The following is a 9,159-nucleotide window of genomic DNA, read 5'->3' on the forward strand; positions in this document are numbered from 1 at the left end:
GGGTTTCATAAGCACATCCAAGCCATCACCCAAATCCCTGGCCGCTCAGCTTTCCCAGCTCCCTTGTTGATTGTTTTGCTCTTTCCAAACACATATTTTATCTGCTTGTTTCAGTAGCCCTCTGTGCTCGATGTTGTGTGCAGCGGCTGGCAGCAGCAGCAGCGGTGCCGGCGTGGGCTCCTCTGGCACAGCACCCGCGGGAGCAGAGCTTGTGCTGCTGCCCAGCCAGCGCATCCCGGCCGTGCTGGGCCATCCCACCGCGGCCCCGAGCTGTCCCCGGCTGTGCGGAGCCTCTGCTCTGCCGTCACTGATCTGCACAAGCCCTTCCAAGTCTGCCACGTGCTGAAATTTCCCTTCCCTCCCGCCTTCACCGACAGTCCCCTGTACCCCTCCTCCGAGGGAGCGCGAACTGCTGCTCCTGCATTACATCCATTGCATCCAGCACTACAAGGTTGGGTTATTTTTCTTTACTGGGACTTTTAAGTATTTTTAAGGCCCACCCTAGCATCCTAAAGTCACCTTGCACCAAAACAAACATCTCATATTTAAAATGCAGCAAAGCTGTTCTTTCCAGTTCTTCTTGACCATTAACAATTTTCCACCTCTGCTGTCCGAGCCGCGCGGGACAGAGAGCAGGCAGCGCTTTCACAGCCAGGCTGCTCTGCTGCTGTCACAGCACCGGGCTCTGCCCGTGCCCGGTCATTAGACTTTTAGGTCAAGCGCTTGAGCTGCGTGGAAGCCGATTGTGTTTGGGGGGGTGAGTACCGAGTCCTTCCATCCTCTGCTCTGCTGTCACGCAGGAGCGTTAAAGCCAACGCAGAGCACAATATTTGGGTCAAATGTAAGCGGTTCAAGTGCTGGCACAGCGGCAGGGATCACGCTCTCCTCCGGGGACCCTGTCCCCAGAGGGTGCTGGCAGCTGGCACCCAGTGTTGGGGTCGGGCACCAGCGCCTCGGAGCCTCCGATCCCCGGGGATGGCACCGAGGGAGGCCCCAGCGCTCCTGCCTCAAGTGAGGAATCAGATGGTCAATGCTCCGTGAGCCCACAGGAGACCGCGATCTGCAGCGTGAAGCCGCCGAGCCTCGCGGGGAGCGAGCAACTCTCCCGGCTGGGGCAAGAGCAGCAATTCGTGTTTTCGTGCCGAAGCTCTCCCGACAGAAGGCAGCGGCGCTTGTCCCCTGTGCTAGGCACAGCTCCCGGAGCGGATGGTTTGTTCCCGGGGCGGATGGATGGTTTGTCCCTGGCCTGTGGGCCGGGGCGGCGGGCGCGGCGCAGTCTCGGTGTGACCCCGTGCGGCCGCCGGGCGCAGTGCGGGCCCGGCAGCGCGGCCTGTGGGGCCCGGGGGCGGCCAGGGGGCACGGGCCCGGAACCCTGAGGCCCCGTTAATCGCCAGCCCCACTTAAAAACAACAACAACAACAACAACACCCCAAACAAACAAACACAAACGCAGCTGGCTCAGTGCCGGACTGCCAGTGCTGACAGAGCTCATCCCTCGCCTGAATCCCCTCAAAGCCCCTCAGCCCGGACACTCTCCACCGGCCGGGGCTCCGGTGGTGTTTGCCAATTAAGATGGAAATGCCAGCAAGCCCCTTAAGTAGCCAGGCCTCCAGATTCCCTTGGAATTGCAGCTGGATATGTGAGGCCGTTTTAGTCTTTTCCTATTCTCAAGCTGTCTAGAAATGGAAATGGGCAGTTGGGGTTGTGCAGGCAGGACTGGGTGCCCAAAGCAGCTGCTTTTCAGTTTTCATGGCCTGGCTATGCCCTGTGTATGGCTGCCTCAGCCCTTTGCTGGCTCTGTAAGGACGAGGGCAGGAGCTTTGCAATTCACCATCTCAGAGGTGACAACTGTGCCCACATTGGCTGGTGTGGGAGTCTGCTGGAGACTTTGGGCTGAAAAATCCACTCGGCCACTGGAAAGACGAGAGCAGTTTGTGAACACTTACAGCAGCACATCCAAAGCAAGTTTTGGAAACATGTGGAGCAGAACAGCCTGGGCTGGTGTTGCTCCTGCAGTGCTGTGACAGCTGAGAACAGAAACCAGCTCTGAATGATTTGCAGTTTAGTCCTCTGATTTAGAGTCTGGAGAGTGCAAGAGTGTGTCTGCTGTGCTGTCCTTGCCAAAGCTCTGTTTAATGTCCTGTCCTGGGGTGGGAAGCAGGAAGGACCTCTGCTTTTCTGCTGCTCTGTCACAAATCATTGGTCTAGGGCTGTTTTTTCCTTACAGTTTTCCACTTGTTTCTCTTCCTGCACTTGTCAGGGGTCTGCCCCATGGTTTTTGGTTCATAGGCTCAGGGAGCAATAGGGCAAGAGATTCCTCTTGGAGGGTATCCCCAGCCCAGTGAGGAGCAGTAGCCCTGCAGAACTGGTCATCCCTGTGTGTGATACTTGCGATCATCTTTGTGTGGCTTCTACTGAAACTCAGCATGACATTTTACATCCACTCCATGAAAAGATCACTTCATGGCTGGGTGATACCAGGAGAAACAGGCAGGATGAAACTTCTCGGAAGAATGACATTTCAAGGCCTCCCAAGACTTGTTTGTTAATTTATGCTGACAAGTATTTACAAAAATTTCCATGCATCCAGCCCAGAAGGTCCTGCTGTTTCTGAATGTGCCATACGGCGCAGTGCTCAGCTTCTGCTCCAGAAGCATCTGTGCCGCTGGGCACGGCACGTGGGACCAGGGCGCTGACCATGAAAACCTGGTGAGCAGCTGACATGGCAGAGTGGGGCCAGGCTGCCCTGCAGGGCTCCTGCACGCCACTGATTAAATGCCTCAGCTCTTCCTTCCCCTTCACTTGGAAATCTCACTGTTAACTTGACTTAAAGCCTCCCTGTGGGTTTGCAAACTTGGAGAAGATTTTTTTTTTCTATGAGATGAGTTCTCCTTGCCAAGAAGGTTTTAATAACTCACCATGAAATTTATAGAATTTAAATTTAAACCACACGTGGGAAAGTGGAGCTGTAACAGTTTAATCCAATTTAACCTTGAGCAATCCGTTCCAGAGCGCCCAGGCAGACAGTTCACACCACAAGCAAAATTCCTCTGCAGGGTGGCAGACAGCAGCTCTCCCATCATGTGAGTGTCCTTTCCAAAGCACAGAGGACCAGACTGGGCCATCTATGTCCCTGTTTCATTCTCCTGCAAGTCTCTCCTTGGAAACAGCAGGAATCTGATGCAGCTTGGAGCTGGGCACCCCTAGGCAGAAGCTAAGTCTTGTTCTAGCTGACATGTTTTCCTTCCTATGCTGAAGAATATCTTTTTCATGCCACCTCCTTTTCCTGTCCCATCACAAGAAGAAGGCACATTTCACGGGTGACCGTATAAATGCATCTGGTTGGGGAAGCAATCTGCTGGGAGTTTTCTTGGTACTTTCCAAGGAGAGGAGGTGGGAAAGTTTCATTGCCAAGCAGCTAGATGATGAAAAGTTTTATTTCCGTTGATCTGCTTTGTCTTTTGTAGCAAAGTCAGTTTTATATCACCACTGTTCCGGTGTGGAGACCTGGAAGACCAAACGTATATTCCTGGCAGAAGTCAGATATAAGATTGGCAAAAGCCTGTTGAGTGGGGATGTGAAATGCCCAAGCCCTGCGAGGATGTTGTGACTGATTCAGAGGCTTAAACCTGGAAGGGCTCTCCCCTGGTGTCCAGCTAAGGTTAGGAAATTCAACAGGGAGCAGCTGAAGGTGCCTTTACGTATCATATGCACCCACAGGAGTTGTGGCTGTTCTAGTAACAAGAACTGCATTGATTAACTCTCTGTTGTAGTCCATAGCAGGACTGTGCCTGTCAGAAATGGGCAGACATGATGATTTTCTGGGGTGGCCAGGTGGAAACCAGAAATCCAGGCTAGAACTGTCATGGTTGACCTAAAGCTTCTAAGAACCATTACATGAATGGCAATGCTGTTTCTGATCCAGCTGTGTCTCCTGTGTTTCTGAACAGCTACCTTTGGTGCTGCCCTTCTTGTGGTATCTCAGCCAAAAAAAGGTAGCAGCAAATTCTACTTTTCAGACTTTTTTTTTTTCCCTGGGCTTGTGCTTTTAACAGAAGGTCATCCAATAATTTGCTTTGGTGAGATTTTCTTGTTTGTTCTGTTTCTGGAGAGAGGGATACTCATCAGATAAATATTTTTTATAGGCATTAGATATGATGTGGTGAGACCAGAAATGAGTTTCATGCCATGTTCCCAGCCGGGTAGTTTCTCAGCGAGGTTGGCTCCTGTGCAGCTCAAGCTGGAAAGTTTGGGGTGGCAGAAAAAGGAAATATTTCTGAAACTGGTATACTGGAAACAGGGATACCAGGCTGACTCACCAAGGCGGAGGTTTCCAGAATGACTAATGACTGAGCAGGCATTGATTTTTGCCTGTCTAATGGGACACATCTTACAAAGTCTCCAGTTTCCAGACTGGGTGGGGTGCTTGCCCTTTGAAAATCAGATCCGTGTATTGTGTATCGGGTTGACTGTACCAAAAAAGAAACCACAACCTTGAGACCAGGTAAGTGTGTCCATGGTAGGCTCCAGGCTGCCAACAGCAAGGCACCGAGGCAGATACTAAAGTTGCCCTCATGTGCTCCCATGCTTCACTGCTGGCATGAGCAGGGCCTCAATTAGACTCCTAGACTCCTCAAAGCCTTTTGTTCTCATCTAAAGGGTTAATAGGGTTAATACACTCCCTAAAAGGGAGTTTTCTTCCCTTTTTTCCCTCATCAGGGTAATATTTGTTCTCCTGTTGTCATCTTTGTGCTCTTGATGAGCACATCAAATTCTACATGTGTAGGCCTGGCTGCTCAGTGATGCAAGAAGTCACTCTTGACCAGTAGCTCCACATCAGCTCCACAGGAGACAGGGCAGACCCTGAGGTGATTGTGAGAACTAAAGCTTTCTAACATGAGATGTTATTTTTCATCATGGCTGTGACCGTTTACTCCTGAATCCCCTTCACAGAAGAAATACAGAAGTTAATCAGGCTTACTCTGACACCCAACCCTCCCTTGAGCACCCAGATGACAATGGATGGCTTCACACCTGATCCAGGCTGAGGTATTCAATTGCAGGAGTGGGGAAAGCCCAGCTCTGGCTTATAAATCTGCCAAGCAAATCTACTGCCCTGCACAGTTATATCCCCTAGAGACCCACTTGGTGTGAGGAGACAAGGGTTTGAGTTCTTTTTGGCCTTTCTTGCACTCTGTTTCATTAGACTCTGGAACTGTGGGGCACTGTGTATGTGTGGTCTCCCTCCTCTTTGGTGACAGCGCCAGCACAGGTTCAGCACTTCATCCCTGCTCCGGGCTGCTTCCAAGGGCACAGCAGGGCTGGGCTGCCATGGACCTGCTGCCATGGACCTGCTCAATGCCCTCCTGGGAGATGTGCCAAAAGGTGGGTGGTATTCCAGCCCTTTCTGGGGATACACGTCCCACTTGTGAGGCCGGTCTGTGGGGCCAGGTGCTGCTCCTGGTTTAACCCTCTCTGGGATAAAGCTGCTTCACTTCCCCCCCACCACCCCCAGGGGCAGCTTTGTGGCTCCAAAACACAGAACTGTCTCCCTGTGGAGAAGAAATGGGAGCTGCTGCTATAGCCCAAGGGAGGGTCTTTCCACTCCTCCTTTGGACTCATGGTTACCCCTGAAACTGGATGTGTGTTCATGGGTGTTTTAAAGCTGATTTTTCCTCTGGGGCAGCAGGGAGAGTTGGGCACAGTCACAGTGGACTGGTGATATCAAAAGCATCCAAGTAGCCTTAGCAAATATGATCATGATCAAACCCAGCAGTGTTTTGTGGTCTGTGCACTGCACCAGCAGCTCATCAAACTCACCTTTTCCTGGGAATAAAAGTCTAGTCTCAGGCAATGAAGGAGCAAGAGAGCATTAGGCTTTTAAGAAGCAGACTTCAGAGACTGCATCCTCAAATTTTCTGCCATTTAACATGTTTCCCTAAGGTTTTACTGCATGTAAATGAAATGATAATTACAATATTTTAATCCAATTAGCTCCCTTCATGATCTGGCAGGTGCAAATTGGAGATGGATCAAACTTCTTCTTTCTGTGGATTATGCCTGGAGCCTCCTTAAAGCTGCCGTCTGGCCCTGTGTGTACACGCGGTACAGCGCGTGTTACAGGGGACTGCAGAGAGGTCTTAAATTATGGATGGAGTATGAATTATTGCTGAAATGCATCACTAAGGCTTCACTCATCGAACATTTCCAGCTCCATGAGAGCAGCATGGGAAAAGCCAAGTATTTGCCTGTGGCATGGGCAAGGTTTTCGTTTGCATGGATTTAAACAGTGTGTGTCACTGACAGAGTCACAGGTCACCTGGACTTAACTTAATGCATTCCCCTACGTCTTGAAGGAAATATATTTTGCAAGCTCTCATCTGATTAGCATGCATATTACACTGGGATTTCTTGTGAAAATGGGGACAGAGATGAAAAAAAAAGTATCTTGATGTGTTATTTAAAAAGAGAGAAATTCTTTGAAGGCCAGTGCAGCTGCCCTTTCTCAGGCACATCTCCCAGCTCATGTCAGGGACAGCATCCCCCCACCCCTCCTGCTTATCAAAACCAAGAGCAGGAAGCCCACCCTCTGCAAGGCAAAGGAGAGGAATGTCTGCAGTGAGCATGGCCTAGGCTGGCAGCAACATCTGGAGGACAGTTTCACAGAGTTTCCTAACACCTGTGGGTATGACTAAGCTAAAAATGGTGGGAAACTCCCTCTTAAAAACTCCATTCAGACAGTGTGTTTGAATAACAGTAGGGGTTTTGTCCCATGGCTCTGTCCTGATGTGCCCCTATCACCCCAGGGACCCCAAAAGGCATTGAAAGGATGAGGAATTGCTTGTCAACAACACCCTGTGCAGTTGTTCTGGCAGCATTACATCATTCCAGAAATAAAATGACAACTTTTCTTTGACTTTATTTTATTTTATCTCATTTTTTAATTTTTATTTTATTTTATTTTTTAATTTTATGTTATTTTAGGGAAGTGACTGCATTTGCTGAGAAACAACTGAACCTCCAGATGGGCCAAATTAAATGACAGAACTGTCCCTTGATCATACTGGGCTGCACTGATTGGGCACCCACCTTTACTGCATGGATGAGATGAAGGATAACTTCTTTATCTTTGGCCTATTTTGGATGGAGAAATATTATTTATTTTCCCATTTATGTTCTGATTTCCCCTTGGAAATGTGCTGCCAGTCTGTGCTGAATGAAAGCTCTTACGGGACAGAAAAATCTTCATTCCTTTTAAAAGAAGGACTCAGTAAATATATTTCAGAATAAGGTTTCTTTTGATACTTGCTTTTCAAATCCCTGAGTGTTTCTATACTTCCCTAATCTTCCATCTTCAGAGAGGTGGAAAGGGAATTTAAAACTGCCTTTCCTTTAGCACCAAGCCCCAACTGCAAAGACTGTGCTTGTCAGTGATGGGAGAGGATCCAGACCCAGGAAGATGCTGGAGCTGAGCTGTGAGGAGCAAGCCACAAATTACATTAAATAATAATTAAAAAGAAAACAAAACAAAAGGCACTGAATGTTTTCAAACTGGAGAAAATGAGTTTTGTGCATTAACAGTTTGTGAACATAAGGGGGTAAAATCCTGCTGGCAGCAGTTTACTCTGCTGTTGGCTGTGTAGATGCCCTGTGGTTCAGTACAGTCCTACTCTTCCTTTCCAGGGAGTGGGGAATGCTGTCACCTTGAGCTGAGACTGAGATGGGGGAGGCTGTTTGACCTTGTGGTTTGTTGTTCTCCACTTCAGCTGAAGTTCCCCGGTGTCAGACTGACTCCTTCCCTGACCCTCCTCAGATGAGATACAAACTGGGGATGTCAAGAGGCAATTTTGCCTGAGAAGGTCTTTGCTTCTGTGGGAGGAGATGTGGGGGTGAATGTTCAAATAAGATTTGGGTTTGGAGTCCTTAACTGCCTCACAATTTTCATTGGTTTGAGTTCAGCTCTTCATCTCCACATTAATTTTTCAGCATGAAAGCACAGAGCACAACAAGCAGAAGCCTTGGCAAACTGAGGACACCCAGCCTGGGAGAGAGAGAAAATTTCACATGGTTTGAGAAACCAGAGCCAACAGAAAGTTAGGAGTAAGGCAAGGGGCGGGGGCAACGAAAGGTAAGATTTTCTCTGGGTAAGGCAAGTAAAAGAGATTTGAGACCCTAACCAGTTTGTGAATTCACTTGATGTCTGCCTATAAATTCATGTCCTTAATAATTTATATTGTAAAGTGAAAATGAAACAAGTTTGGGAAAAGGTTTTTTTTTTGTTTGTTTTATTTGGGTTTTGTGGGTTTTTGCTTGGTTGGTTTGATTTTTCTTTGTTTTTGCTAACATAATAGGGGTCTACCCCAGGCTTCCTGCTGGGAGGGCTTTAGGAGGACATGGGTTAAAACAGCCTTTCCTCTGGGAATGGGTCCCTGTGGCATCATGCTAACTGTGAGGTTTGAGGAAAACCCTGTACTTATCAGTATTTTGGGGGTGGGGGAATAAATCTTCTCTTTGGGCAAAGAAGTGGCCACTCATTTGCTTGCCAGGTGATGGCTTGCAGCACCTCTGCTCATTTGCAGCATCTCCTTATAGACAGTGCCCAAAATGTCACCTGTGGGGTAAGGCACAGCCCAAAATGTGTGATGGTATCAGGCTCTGTCTTCCCCATATTGCATCTGAAACAAAAATGGATGCCAAAATGGTGATGTTTGCATGGACCCTGGAACTCCCACAGTCACAGTGGCCTTTTCCCTACATCACTTATTTAGGAGAAAGAAAACTCAGAGCCACATTTCTGTGAGAACAGCCTTTGCTGGAGGCAGCTGTTCAGGTGCATCTCCCAGTGATGCCTCTGAACAGCAGAGGTTGATGGTGACTTTCTAGTGGGACATGAATGTTTGAAGAGTTTCTCATTCCTGTCACAGACCTCCTGTGTTCTCGTGGGAAGCTTCTTCCTTTCCTTCCCCCTTTCTTTACTGCTGCTGAACTGCACTTCCAGGTGTTGCCAAAGGACCAGGACACAGCTGTGGTCACAAAGGTGGAGAAAACACCTTGGCCAGCACACCAGGTGAGATGGCAGCAGGAGCAGCAAGCACTGCCTCAGCTCCCTTCCACCTCCTTGCTCAGCTGCTTTTCTACCCAGAGTGCCATACAAAAAAC

The sequence above is a fragment of the Molothrus aeneus genome, chromosome 4, assembly GCF_037042795.1.
Source record: "Molothrus aeneus isolate 106 chromosome 4, BPBGC_Maene_1.0, whole genome shotgun sequence".
NCBI classification, from domain to species: Eukaryota; Metazoa; Chordata; class Aves; order Passeriformes; family Icteridae; genus Molothrus; species Molothrus aeneus.